General features: G+C 33.2%; 1 pseudogene; it reads left to right on the top strand.

Annotated features, from left to right (window-relative positions):
• The first annotated feature begins 8,897 nt into the window (after positions 1-8,897).
• LOC113776626 lies at positions 8,898-14,452 on the top strand (annotated as a pseudogene).
• Positions 14,453-14,556: the final 104 nt, after the last annotated feature.

Below are 14,556 nucleotides of genomic sequence, written 5' to 3'. Positions count from 1 at the left end.
TAGTTCTCCTATGGTGATAGACACGAACAAGTTGTTGGGCCCTTTCCAATTATCAAAGCTTTTGCGGCTGTTGAATGGATTGTGCAGGATCCTTTTGGAATCACAGTTTTGGAGCAGGCAAAGGGAGTTTTTGCTTCTGCACTTACCTAACCAGAGGTTTATAATTTTCGAATGCACTTGGAAGCCAGAGATTGTTGTCTCGGCCTGAATTTGCACACATTGCTAGCTGCAGTAGATGTTCACTCAATATTCAAAATATTGTGTATTGATCTAAGAGCTTTAGTTGTTTTACGCCTTTTAAACAAGATAGAATTTTTGTTATTGTTGCTCACTGCCTGCCAGGCTACAAAGACCCGGAAAACATGGGATTTCTTGATAATGGAAGTATTTCCCAGTTCAGGAAAAAAGAAAAATGAAAAAGACATTAATTGAAGGGCAAACTATTTTTAGTACAAGGTTGGCGTGAAAAAAGTAGAGATTGAAATACCTCTCCTTTTAACCAAGAAGAGTTGGCCATTAGGTGAAACATAAGATGCAGGCGACTAGAGGTGAGAAGTTTTAACATTGAAAAAAAAAATGGTCTACTTTTATTTACAAATATGACTAAAGAAAGAGAAAATTTTTGGTTCAATCCCTCACGTTTAGGGAGAGTTTTTTTTTTTGGGTCCCTCATTTTTGAAAGGTATAATTACAAAAACACCCCTGAGGTTTGTGACACATCACATGGTATCCCTAAATATTGAAAAATACCACCTACATCCCTTATTTTCAACTTCTTCAAACTTTGTCAACCTATTCCGACAAATATGATTTAAAAACTCATTTTGGAAGAGATAAGACATTTTCATTCCAAAATTACCCTTTCTTGTGGAGCTTTAGCTTTCATAACAAACCAAATTAATTTCTTAATAATGAAATTAAAAGACTTTTTATAGTTTTCGATATCATCTATCTAAACAAAAAAAGGAGAAAAAATTAGAAACTCTAAATGATTTAGAAGACTCATATGAGTCATCCAAAAATTGTTACAGTTAAAAAAAAAAAAAAGACTTTTTGCACCTCAAATAAATTTCTAAATATATGGTTAGTAATTTTATCTTTTTCTTGTTTTCAAGCCATCAATTTGGACAAAAGGTTCAAACATTCAAAATATTCTAAACAATTTGTAGAATCCTTAAATTCATCCAAAATACTTTGCAACAAACAAAATAACTTTTCTTTGAAAATGCCTTAACTGAGTTTGTAAACTTAATTTTAGACATTGTGTCCATTTTTTATTTTCAAATCATTGACCTATACACAAAATTTCAAAAATTCCAAAGATTCTTAAAATTTATAAAACTCCTCCAATTAACGAAAACCCTTACAATAAATGAAATATTTTTTCAGCTTGAACAACCTCAAACATAATCTTTTGTACCTTAAAAACATTTGCTAGTATATTTTATCTCACCAAAATTACACCTGCACACTATTTTTTTTTTTTCAAGCTTTTAGTACTATAGTTTCACTTTTGAAAAATTAGTTGGACAACACAAGGGCAATTTTGGCATGAAAACATCTTCGTTCTCAAAAATGAGTTTAATAATATATTTTGAAATGGACTGATAAAGTAGTTGAAAATAAAGGAGATAGGTGATATTTGTCAAAGTAAAGTGTTCCATGTAACATTGTCATTACCTTATGAGAGGTTTCCGAAAGTACCCCTTTTAAAATGAAGCAAATTAGTTTCTCACCTTCTAAAAATAAAGCAAACTATTCCCAAAATGACAACCTGATATATATATATATATATATATATGTATATTATAGGAACAAAATTAGACCGTCACTTTAGTTTTTGTGGAATCTAGGTACATGTCATATGCGCATGACATTAGGTTGACGTAACAAGGAAAACAATTTAAAAATTATAACATATAAACAAATCGTTCTCTCTAATTTTTTTTTTTTTTTTTGAGAAAATGATATTCGGCCAACATAAAAAGGACAGTGTATATGTGTGTAGAACTTGTATTTACAATATTGAAATTACAGTTAACTTGAGAGTTTTGGTTTTTTTATTTTCTTTTGGAATTGGTTTTTTAATATTATACCTATCGGATTGTAGTTAACTACAGGTTTGTAAAAATATTCACTGTTACTTCAATCTGACGGCACGCCGTATCGGTTACAGCAGTAGCAGCAAGAGCAAGGCGCACACTATCGGCTGCACCGGCCAAAATTTCAAACATTCATTTTTTTTGGCTTCCAAATATGAAAAAGACGTGGAAGGAACGGCAATTTATACAGCGCATTTCTTTGGTTCAAGGATAGAAAAGGAACAGAAGGGCGTTATTGTCAACCATCTCTTCATAATCGAGCATTATACTAAGGCGTTGTGTCTTAGTTTATGTTACAAAAAATCAAACACAGCAATTCATGCAGCGCATTTCTTTGGTGCTAAGGATAGAAAAGGAATAGAAGGGGTTATTGTCAACCACCTCTTCATAATCAGGGCATTATAGTCAAGCAACAAACACACAACCCGTTGCCTGCCCAACTGGTCAAGTATCAGGCCCTTGATTAAGATTTTAACAATCTCCAAATTGACGCAAATACCCACCTACTCATGGTGCCTATAAGGGGCCATGAGCACCATTCACACTCCTGATTCCCCCTTTTTGTTTGCCTTTTATTGATATATATACTAATCATTATCATTACTATATAAAAAATACCATGAATCTTGGTATTTTGGAGTGTAAATTTAAGTATTCTTGTAATCTTCGTTTTTGTTATTTCAATTATGTCCTTGTTAATTGATGATTGAAATTTCATTATACTCTTTTTAATTTATTATGATAATTAAAATTCATTATACCATATCTATTGATTTTAAAAAATAATAGTTGATGATAAGACAAAATGTTAAGCATTAGAGATTAAGCCGAATTTGGTTTAGTTTTCTATTTGTCCAAAATACCATTCTCACTAATAATTATTTAACAATAGGAATAATTGTAGTAGTCAGGGAAAAAAGTCTAACCTTAATTAAGTTTGAATTATGAAGACAATAAATAAAATATAACACTTCAAACCAATGTATCTCTTTACATTCTATTTCAGTTTTTTTTTAATTTTATTATAAATTCTTGATTAATCACAGCCTAATTAAAATTTCAAATCGTCAAAAATATTTCTATTGATATCAAAATAAGGTGCTCTTAGGATAATAGAATCTTTGTCATTTATGCTTTACATTAGATTCTGTCCCAAAAATAAAAAAAAAAAAAGAAAACAAAAGAAAAAAATAGAAGAACTCAATTATCTCTTTCAATGAAATTTCAATTCTCAAAAAATGAACAATTAGATGAAAAAAATTTATATGTGGTAAATCATTTGCACTCCATTGTTAACAGAAATAACACACAAAATAATATAAAGAGTTCAAATTAAAAAAATATACATTTTTTTGTTTTTCAAACGACAGTGCATGTAACTTCATATTGAGAAATTTCATTAAGATACTAACAAATTCAATTTACTAGCACGAAAAATAATAATGATGGAGTATGCAACCAATATTTATGCAAACAATTATTTTTATTTTATTTTTTTACCCTCCTACCCCTCCTTAACAATTAGCAAACATAACCTTTGGTTTGCATGCAAATTTAGGCCACCCAACTCTAAAAGAAAACAAAAAGTTGTACGTGTATCTAATTAAAAATCAAACAATGTTAGTGACATTATCACAATTTGTTTGTCATGGAAAAAAAAAGAAGTAATTAGAAGTATCAATATTATACATACCATTCATAATATTGATATTTTTGTCAAATCATTTCATATTTGATCAAATCTTTATTTTTTAAAATGCTAATTTTTCATCTTCTAATTAATTGTCCTTAAAACTATTATTTTAAATTGAAAGAGATTATAGGTATCCTCATTTATTAAAAATTCTTTAGAGATTTTATATGAATTTATAGATATAACATTTTGCGAATTTTTTTTTTTGCTTTTAAAATGATGGTTTTAAGGATAATTAATCAAAGAAGATAAAAAATTAAATAAAAAAGGAAAAAATGCAGAAATTAAATTTTTTAAAATAATTTTCACAAATAAATTTAATGTAATGTACTAATTCTAATATTTATATATGTAAGAATAATTATATAGAAAATGTAAACAAAATTACTATCATACTTACATATATACAGTGCAGCAATAAAAGAATAGATAATTTTCCAGCCGTGGTAGTGTAAAGTTACTTGAATTTGGAAAAGAAAATCATAAATAAATGCATTTATTTCTATTTATTATATTTGAATTCAAAATTGATTGGCATGGAAATGAAATAAAAAATTATTATTGTAGTTTTTATCAAATTCATGCTACTGTAATAGAGTGTCTCGTCTAAGGAACATATTACCGTATTTGAATTACCTTAATTACCTAGCGTTTGCTCAATACAAATGTGTTTGTCAAAAACATATTCCCAAAAAATTGTCCCTCGCCTCTGACCACCTGTCTCATCGCCTCCCTATAGTCCCTCCTTTCCCGACTCCTGACCACAGTTTCTCCCTTACCCCCTCCCACTTTCCACCCTTTTTTTCACTTTTTGCCCTAACCTAATGTGGCCTGCACACCCTCTTCCGCGAACACAAAGCGGAGGTGAAATGAGGTACTTTTTTGGTGTTCTTTTTTTTTTTTTTTCTGGATATTTTGGAGTATCTTCAGCAAGTTAGTGTAGATGTTTTTTACAATTTATTTGTTTTCCTAAAATACTCCAAAAACACGGATGCTAAACAAAAACCTAGCTTTTTAAAAACATTTTTATTTTAAAAGCCTGAAAAGATTTTGGCTTTACCACTAGTTTAAAACTTCCAGAAGGATTAATAATTAAGATTAAACAATAATGTTTTAAGTTTATCTCCAGAAGGACTAACAGACGAGTTGAATTGCCATTTTCCTCTTTCGCATGTTTGCCATCATACCTTATTGTCCCTCCGGATTGGAACGTACTCGGTCAGGAAAGAGATGAAGGCCACAGCAACAACATGATTAACAAAACTCAAGTGAAAATGCCAACCAACTTTGCCAATGAAGCAGTGCACTTCTACACGTATTAAGGGCTCACATTTGGTCCCATCATTATCCTTTTTGGTTATTAGAGCATAATACTAGAAATATGTGTGGAAATATTTCACTTATTATGGCGATGTACACTTTCAATGCAACGAATGTACAATTCAAACATGAGTTTATGTTGTAATGAATATGTAAATAAGAGTTACATTATAGAGCACAATTGTTAAGGCACTTTTTATCTATTCAATGAGATTAACACAAATGCACCATCGTTCAAGTTATTCTTTGTCTAACGCCATTATTCAAGCACTTCAGCAACAGGCGAGAGATGTGTAATTATGTTCATGCCCCTTTCTTGATAAGATGGAAGCAAATGCATCATTCAAGTTATTCTTGGCCAAAATTCGTTCATCATTTTTTTTAAAGAATAATAAGAGAGTGACAATGGCACGCCAACGGCCAATTCCCCATGAAAGTGACCTCAACATCCTTAGTTGTGTAAAGTTTAAAAGACTCGCTTCTCGATAATTTTACAATTTATTCAGAATACTTCATATCTCAAGATTCCATTGATTATTATTTTCTCTTTTCAAAAATAAAGGTTCAAGTAATTTGACATCACAAGCCTGAGATACAAAGGTAATTGTAAGTGTTTTACATGTTTTTCAACTTAAGAATGCGTTACATTTTGTGGACGATGTTGAGCTCTTATTTTAAGAATGCGTAACTGATTAAATAGAATGAGACACGGAGGTCATCGTCCATAAATCAGGCTACTTTTTGAAGCCAGTTCCCAAAACGTGATGGGTTTCAAACAAACGTAATCAGTGAATGCGTTTTTTCAGGAAAGGCATACGCTAAATGCAATGTTTAAAATTTTAAGAAAAAATATAGTTTTAGTCCCTACTATTTAATCTACATGCAATTTTAGTTTTTAAAGTTTTGATAAAAGTAAATCTGGTCCTCAATATTTAGTATATGTATAGTTTTAGTCCCTATAGTTTTGGCAATAGCAACTCCGATCTCCAATATTATCAATTTGAAGCATTTTTAGGACAACCGGTGAATTTTTCTAAATATTGATCGAATCAGTCATGTTTGGTCACATATTTGTTGAAAAACTTCTTAAAATTTAGTGAAATAACAAGTAATCTTGAACAGTAAGAATAACTTGCACGCTAGCACATTAATAACTAATTAATCAAGAGAAAAAGAAAGAAAATTTGTTAATCTATAACTAAAATTAGGTATTACAATTTTTTTTTTTTGCTTGGAGACACGAGGGATAGTCAATGAAAATGAATTTTGGATCAATGAACTAGGTACATTGAAGTTTTAGTTTAAAAATTTTCCTTCTTTAACTATTTAATTAGTTAGCACATGAGTTATTAGTTTTCAATTTTGTTGCTTCAAGTTAGCTACTCTTTTGCTTCTTTATTTTGAAATTTAAATTAATAGGCAAATGACTAGACGTGGCTCTATTTTGTTAGTAATTGAGATAAAAATTCTTCAAATGTTCTAAACCAGATTCAAATTGGATATAATGGGGACCAGATTTGCTCTTGCTAAAATTTTATGGACTAGAACTGTAGACGTGCTACATATTAAGGATCATGTATGCTGTTGTTAAAAGTTTAAAGACTAAATCTGTACATGGGCTAAACATTGAGGACTAAAACTATATTTTTTCCAAAAATGGAAAATTTTTGCCTTCGAAGAATGAAAAGTGGGATTCAGCAAATGCAATTTTTTAACAATTGGGGTCGGTCTAGTGGCCAAAAGAGAGCCTTTAGAGTTTTTATGATTGTTAGATTTAGGGTTTAAATCCTATATCTGATAATTGAGAGCAGGAAAGGTATAGGAATGGGTGGGAGGGTTAAGAAAAATGCAACTTTTCTCAAACGTTGCAATTACAAAATATGTTTTTCACCCTTTGGGAAGAAGTTTGAAAAACATCATTTTTAGGATTTTTTTTTTAAAAAAAAAAACTAGCACTCATTCGGTATATACTCCATCATCCACTAGATAATTCTATTTGCAAAACCAGCCAACTAGCAAAATAAGTAATACATTGATAAATTGGTCTTTTCCAATTTGATTGTGATCATAGTTCATTGTCCCTCCTGGATGGAACTTTAAGTTACACCACTTTTCCAACAGTCATTCAGATACATTCAGATTAAAGGGTTCCGGCATTCAATCAGTAAAGATGAAGGCCCCATCAACAACACGGATTGAGGGCTTTTATAAATCCATCACACCTTTTTTGTTATTTCTTGTTAATAAAACGTAATTGTATTGGAAGTTGAGTTGGAGCTTGGGACAGTTGACATGTATGCATATGAACTGTCTCACAGATTATGGTGATTATACACCTTCAATGCAACGAATGTACAATATTTTAAGCATGAGTTTCGTGTTGTAATGAATATGTAAATAAGATTTGTCTCAAGCAATTATGCCTAATAATATTCACTTTGGAAAAGCATTCAATGAGAAAAAGGTGAAGACTCCAGCAACAAGGCAAGCATCCAACTTTGCCAACGAAGCAGTGCTCTACATGAATTGACGGCTCATTATTTCTTGTACCCATAAATATCTCTCCGGTTAGTGTGAATGCAGCAAATTAATATGCAAATGAGAGTCACATTATGGTTAATTAATCTTGGCCATAAATTATCTCGGGCAATTTTGCCCTGTAATTATTCAGGCTTTTTTTACACATTTAATGAGATTGAGACAAATGCACCACAAAAGTTTTTCTTTATCAAAGTGAAACAGTTTGACAAAAACAAAGAATATGTAATTATTGATGCCCTTTGATGTCAAGATTGAAGCAAAATGCATCTTTCAAGTTACTAACCCCACCGACCGATTTTTTTTTTTTTTTAGAAAAAGGAAAGAAAATTGGATTGTAGGTTGAAAATCCGACACCAATCCCGCATGAAAGTGCACACAAAATCCTTGGTTTTGTGAAGCTTAAATGGATCAATTCTGAACTGATGATTATTTTACAATTCCTTGATGATTGTTCTCTTCAGAAAATATACGTTCAAGTAATTTGAGATCACCAATTGACTGAACATGGTCTTTTTGTGGGTCCTCCTTAGATTGCTTTCGTGATCGATTTTCCGACTACTCCTGCATTGGTTTAAATTAGCAGTGTGTGTGTTTATTTCGTTTCCGAAAAAAAAGTAAATTGAGATCACAAGTTTGGTAACTGAGACACAAACCTATGAACCATCCACTTTATGTCTCTATTCTTAACCAGCAAAGAAGCAAGGTAGCTGGTCCAAAAAGAAGATTCCCTGTTTGTTTGTAATAAAAATGACTCCCACCGTAGAATAAAGCAGGAGCACTCGAAGACTTATCTTAGAAGCACTTCAAATTCTTTTCTTCTCCTTAACATATTTGCTTTTAGGTGATGCCGCTGAAGAATTCCTTCTTATCTCATTGCAAAAGGCATCCTGATCATCACCTTAACTGATACCAGAATACTAAGCCTCATGAATGAGACACGAAGCTGATCATCCAAAAGAAGATCCAAAATAACTGTTAATTATAAAGTACTAATTGGGCAATGTAGAACCCTGGAAAAGCATTCAATCAGAAAAAGGTGAAAACCCTAGCGACAAGCTAAGCACCAATTCCTTTGGAAATTAAAGCATCCCACTTTGCCAATGAAACACTACTCCACACGGATTGAGGGCTCATTATTTGTCACATAATTATCGTCATTATCATTAAAGGTGAAGACTGTTAGCTTCCTTATAAAACCCCCGTCAATAAAAAAAAATTCATCTCACTCTTCCTTCTCTTGACCACTAACACTCTGGTGGAGCGAAAATAGAGAAACTATTTGTGCCGTCTTTTTACTTCAAGATCAGGTAACCTCCTCTTCTATTCATAGTTTCTTCATAGTATTATGGATACATTGACATGGGGTGTATGATGGAATTCTTTTTTGTCATATGAATTTCCAAAATTCCTTAATGAATTAAATTTATACTCTTTTTAGTTGTTTTCTGGATACTTGATTGTGCTTTTTCTTAAATACTTGATAGCTTATTCTTTGGTCTTCTACATGATTATATGAATAATTATACGGCTTCAATGATTTTTCAAAATTATCCCTATTTAACAATCCTGGACAAGTAGGATGAGAGATTATGATATATGTATTGCTAGGAAAGTTTGTTAATTTGCATTCAGATCAAAGTTTAAACAAGTTGGATAATTGATAATTTATTCCCGTTGAATCATCTTAGACATCAATTTATGCTGCACTTAGTACTGATCTTAATCACTTACAACTATGATCAGATTATCACCAATTAATGGCTTGGCATAATCCCTCACAACAACTTTTGCCGGTTCTTTTAGACGGAGCAATATACTCGTAAGGCAGCATACGACATGAAATAATTGATTTTTTTTCCAACTAGTATTGGGTGGCAAACTATGATCATATTTTAAGGACCTCGTATATATAGTAAGGTTGTCTGATTAGCAACAAATTTATTATTTTAGTTACCTACTGACTCATAAAAATAAATACACTAACATTAATACTTTCAGATGGATAAGAAATCACACGAAGATTCAAATCAGTTTCACATCCAACAAAAACAATGACAATTAGTTGGTGTTGACGTTATTTACCATGTAACAAAATTGATCATGCCTCAAAGGATTTGTTGCACAAATTATGTTGAATGACCCATTGGGTATCGATCTAAACAAAGTCAGAATGTGCGAAAGGAAATATTGATGCAACTTAGAACAAATCAGATATGTAGACTCCACAAACATTGACAAAAAATTCCTAATTTTGGCCAACTTGGATATATAAACTTAAATGGTGATGTGAGGTGAAAAATTAGGGGCAACATGGAGGAACACTGGTCTAGGGGAATTATATGATAATTGTAGTTTTGATGGAGTAAAATAATAAGCTCTTGACTTAGGTTCCGTTTGATAAAACTGAATCTGAATTTTGAAGTCTGAATTCTAAAATCTGAATACTGAAACAATTAATTTGCTGAATTTTAAGTATTGAAAAAAATATGTGAATGTCTGAATTTTAATGCTAAACCTATTTATACTGTTTGATAAATATTTATAGCTGAATGCTTAATAAGTTTAATTTGACAATTTTGTCCTTATATCCTTTTATTCAAAAAAGAAATAGAATCTATGATTTAATTAGTTTAAAATTGTTAGGTATAAAAATGACAATATTTATTTTTAAATCAAATTAATATAAAAGATGAAATATATTATATAAGGAATATGGAGAAGATGTGAAAGTCATTAAAAAGGGAGAAAAGAGAAACTAAAAATCGTTAGATAGAGAATATTAGATTGTTTAATTAGATAAGAATTTTGAATATAATTAACAAACAAGGGTAGATTTGGTAAATAAAATAAGGTAGTTGAATTAATTCTATTGATTCTTATCAGAATTAAGCATTCAGTTAGGATTCTTGCACTGAAAAAAATACACACAGGTTCAGCACTGCTTAATAAGTTTAGCAAATAGATTTTCATTTATCAAACGCTCAAAACATCTGAATGTCTGAAAAAATTCAGATTCAGCACTTTTTTATGTTATCAAACAGACCCTTAAACCTGAAGGTGTTTAAATTTCCTTTGGCTTAAAGGCGTTTAAACTTGAAGCTGTCAGTTTTGTTGCAATTATTTACTTTAGAAGAACTTTTTAATATAAGGGCACGGTTGTAAAACTAACAAAGAAGACAATCTTTTCCTTTCACTCCTCCCAAGTCTCAAACAAAACCAAAAAAATCATTTCTTTTCTTTTCTTTTTTAAGTTCCCAAACAACATTGAAGGAAAGTTGTCTAACTTAATTAGTCAAACATTCTTTATGTTTATATATATATATATATATATATATATATGTGACTCAATCCAAGGTTATGCAAAATTTAAAAGATTTAATAATCAACAGTTCTACAATTTGGACAAAGAATCTCCAGATTTCATTATTGACCAAAAGCAAGTAATTTGAGAACACAAGCCTCGCTACCAAGACACTAAGGTAACCATCCGCTACACCTGTCAAAATTTCTACTACACAGGAGGCAAATTAACTGGTTTAAAAAGAGGGTCTGATTTGTTTATTGATTTGCTATATAAACTTTTTGGTCCCATTAATTTTCGCTACCTTAATTCCCTAATTGAGGAACACTCCGATAAAAGTTTCACCACCTACTCAGATTGCTACAATTTATGAGTTCCAATTTTCTTTTCATCCGACCACAGTGGTTTAATTTCTTCCACAATTAAGGGCCCCACCAGTGATAAGTCAGATTGCGCTAAAATTATTTTGAGGTGACCCACACAATTTGATTAATCACAATTATACTAATTTAAATCTCATAGATCACCCACTAGAATCGTTTAACTCATCTCTCTCTTATTCTGGGCTTCTATTCTGATTTCTACCATTTGTTGCTGAAACATTCCTTCCATCTCTGATATCAGAAAACCTTTCGATCCAAGTTCCAATTCCAAGCAAGAAACAATGGTTGACTCTGCTATCAGTGCTACTGTTGAGGTTGTCTTGGGGATAGTTATTTCCATTGCTGCGGACCGCATTGGTATGGTTCGGGGAGTCAAAGCGGAGTTGGAGAGACTAAGCAAAACTGCTGCAATGATCCAAGGTTTCTTGGCTGATTGTGACGAGAACATGCATACCCAAGGGGTGCGAGAGTGGCTCAAACAGCTAGAAGATGAGGTTTTTAAAGCTGATAACGTGCTGGACGAGCTCAACTACGACAATCTCCGTCGGGAGGTGAAGTACCGAAATCAACCAATGAAGAAGAAGGTATGCTTCTTCTTCTCCTTCTTTGGTGCAATTGGTTTTAGTTCCAGCTTGGCTTCAAAGATCCGGGACATCAACACCAACCTAGAGAGGATCAACTGGCAGGCCAATGACTTGGGGTTGGTCAGAAAGCAACAAAAAGAAGCTGATGCCACTGGTTCCATGACAAGCAGACCGTCCGACTCTATTGTTGTTCCAAACGTTGTAGGAAGAGCTGGCGATGAGTCAAAGATAGTGGAGATGCTATTGACCCCATCTGAAAGAGTTGTCTCAGTTATTCTCATAACAGGCATGGGGGGCCTGGGCAAAACGACTCTTGCTAAATCAGTCTACAACAATACAAAAATTGATGAGAATTTTGGCATAAAGAGTTGGGTTTGTGTGGCTAGAGAAATTAAAATAGTGGAGCTGTTCAAATTCATTTTAGAATCGTTGACAAGAACAAAGGTTGAAGTGGATGGTAGGGATGCCATAGTTCAAGAAATTCGAGGAAAACTTGGGGAAAAAAGATTTCTCCTTGTTCTTGATGATGTGTGGAATTGTGAACAAGAATTCTGGAGTGACTTTTTCACCACGTTGTTGGGACTCAGCACAACTAAAGGAAGCTGGTGTGCTCTCACTACGCGTCTAGAACCAGTGGCTAATGCTGTGCCTAGACATCTACAAATGAATGATGGTCCTTATTTCCTAGGAAAGCTATCAGATGATGCATGCTGGTCTATCCTGGAAAACTGGTAGTTGCAGGGGAAGAAGTACCAAATGAATTGGAAGCATTGAAGAAGCAAATTTTTAAAAAATGTGATGGCCTCCCACTTGCAGCAAAGTTAATTGGAGGTTTGTTGCTTAACAGTGGGTTAGAGAAGTGGCAATCTATCGTGAAAGAGAGTCTTTTGAATGAATATCAAAGCCAAATTAATCAAGTACTTAAGGTGAGCTTTGATCATTTATCACCTCCATCAGTTAAGAAATGTTTTGCATGTTGCTCAATTTTTCCCAAGGACACTGAATTAGGAGAAGATGAACTAATTCAGCATTGGATTGCAGAAGGTTTTGTTCTAAAGAATAATAGAGTGATGGAGGAAACAGGAGGCGAGTATTTGAGGATTTTCTTGCAAAATTCCTTACTGGAAAAAGTCCAAGGGTCGTGGAGAACATACTATAAAATGCACGATCTCGTGCATGATTTTGCAAAATCAATTCTCAATCCAGAAAGCAGCAATCAGGATCGCTACCTTGCATTGAACTCTTCTGAAGGTTTGGCAGAAAATACCACAAGGACAATACCAGCATCAATTCGCACGTTATTTCTCCATGTAAAGGGTGGAATATCTGTTGACATGCTTCTAAGATTCAAGTATTTGCATGTTCTCAGATTGTATGGCAATGATGTCAAGTTTCTGCCGAGCTCCATTGGCAAACTACCAAGTTTGCGGTTGCTCGACATATCATCTTCTGGAATCAGAAGTTTGCCGGAATCTCTTTGCAAGTTATATAATTTGCAAACACTAACTATGAGAGATGATGTACTTGAAGGAGGTTTTCCAAAACGGATGAGAGATTTGATCAGCTTGGGACATCTAAACTACAACGATGATGATGCAGAATTTAAAATGCCAATGCAGATGGGACGATTGACTCGTCTTCAAACTCTGAAATTCTTTAATGTAAGTCAAGAGAAGGGTTGTGGCATCGAAGAGCTTGGGAGCTTGACATATCTGAAAAGATCGTTGAGTGTAAGAAATCTTGGACTAGTGAAGGGCAAAGAAGCAGCAAAGCAAGCAAAATTGGTCGAAAAGCCAGATCTGTCTGAGTTGGAGTTTGAATGGGAGAGTGGGGATCGGGAAAGTGATAACTGTGATGAGGATGTGTTGGAAGCCGGAAGGTCTCCAACCACACCCAAATTTGGAAAGGTTGAAAATTCGATATTTTATGGGTAATAAAATTTCACAATGGCTTATCAATTTGCCAAAATTGGTGGAGTTGTGGATAGAAGATTGCGAGAGATGCAGTGAACTCCCCTCATTAGGACAACTGCCATCTCTCAAATATCTCTATTTGATAGGATTGGACAACATTCGATCTGTTGGAGATGAATTCTACAGTATTACTACTAATGAGGAGGAGAAGGAAGAGGAGGAGGGCAGATCACGAGCATCAGGGAGCAGCACTAGAAGACGAAAATTCTTTCCTGCCCTTGAAAGCCTCTGGGTAATAGGTACGGGGAATTTGGTAGAGTAGAAAGGTGTAGACCAAGTGAGGTCAACAGTAGGTGAAGCAGAAGCAGATGTCTTTCCCATGCTGATGGATTTTCACATTCGAGGTTGCCTACAACTGACCACTCTTCCATGCTCGTGTAAAAGTCTAGACGTGCAGAGGTGCCATAATCTAACAAGTATAAAAATGGCTTACGGCACTGCTTCTGTTGAGGAGTTGAGTAGCCGCTTTTGCGACAATCTTAGGGAGCTGCCAGATCTGGCACTTGGGATCCTCGGTGACAAGTTTCTTATGCCAATTCAATGCCACCTCTAGCATTCCGCCAAGTGTCCTATTATTATTTGGGACTTTAATTTTCTAATAATCTAAATTGGTTTGGTTTAACAAAATTTTCCCTCAACCTCTAAGACTTTGAACCGAC

This window comes from Coffea eugenioides, chromosome 1, assembly GCF_003713205.1.
Source record: "Coffea eugenioides isolate CCC68of chromosome 1, Ceug_1.0, whole genome shotgun sequence".
Classification (NCBI taxonomy): domain Eukaryota; kingdom Viridiplantae; phylum Streptophyta; class Magnoliopsida; order Gentianales; family Rubiaceae; genus Coffea; species Coffea eugenioides.
The sequence above is the reverse complement of the archived record's forward strand: the minus strand, read 5'-3'. Positions and strand labels throughout refer to the sequence as shown.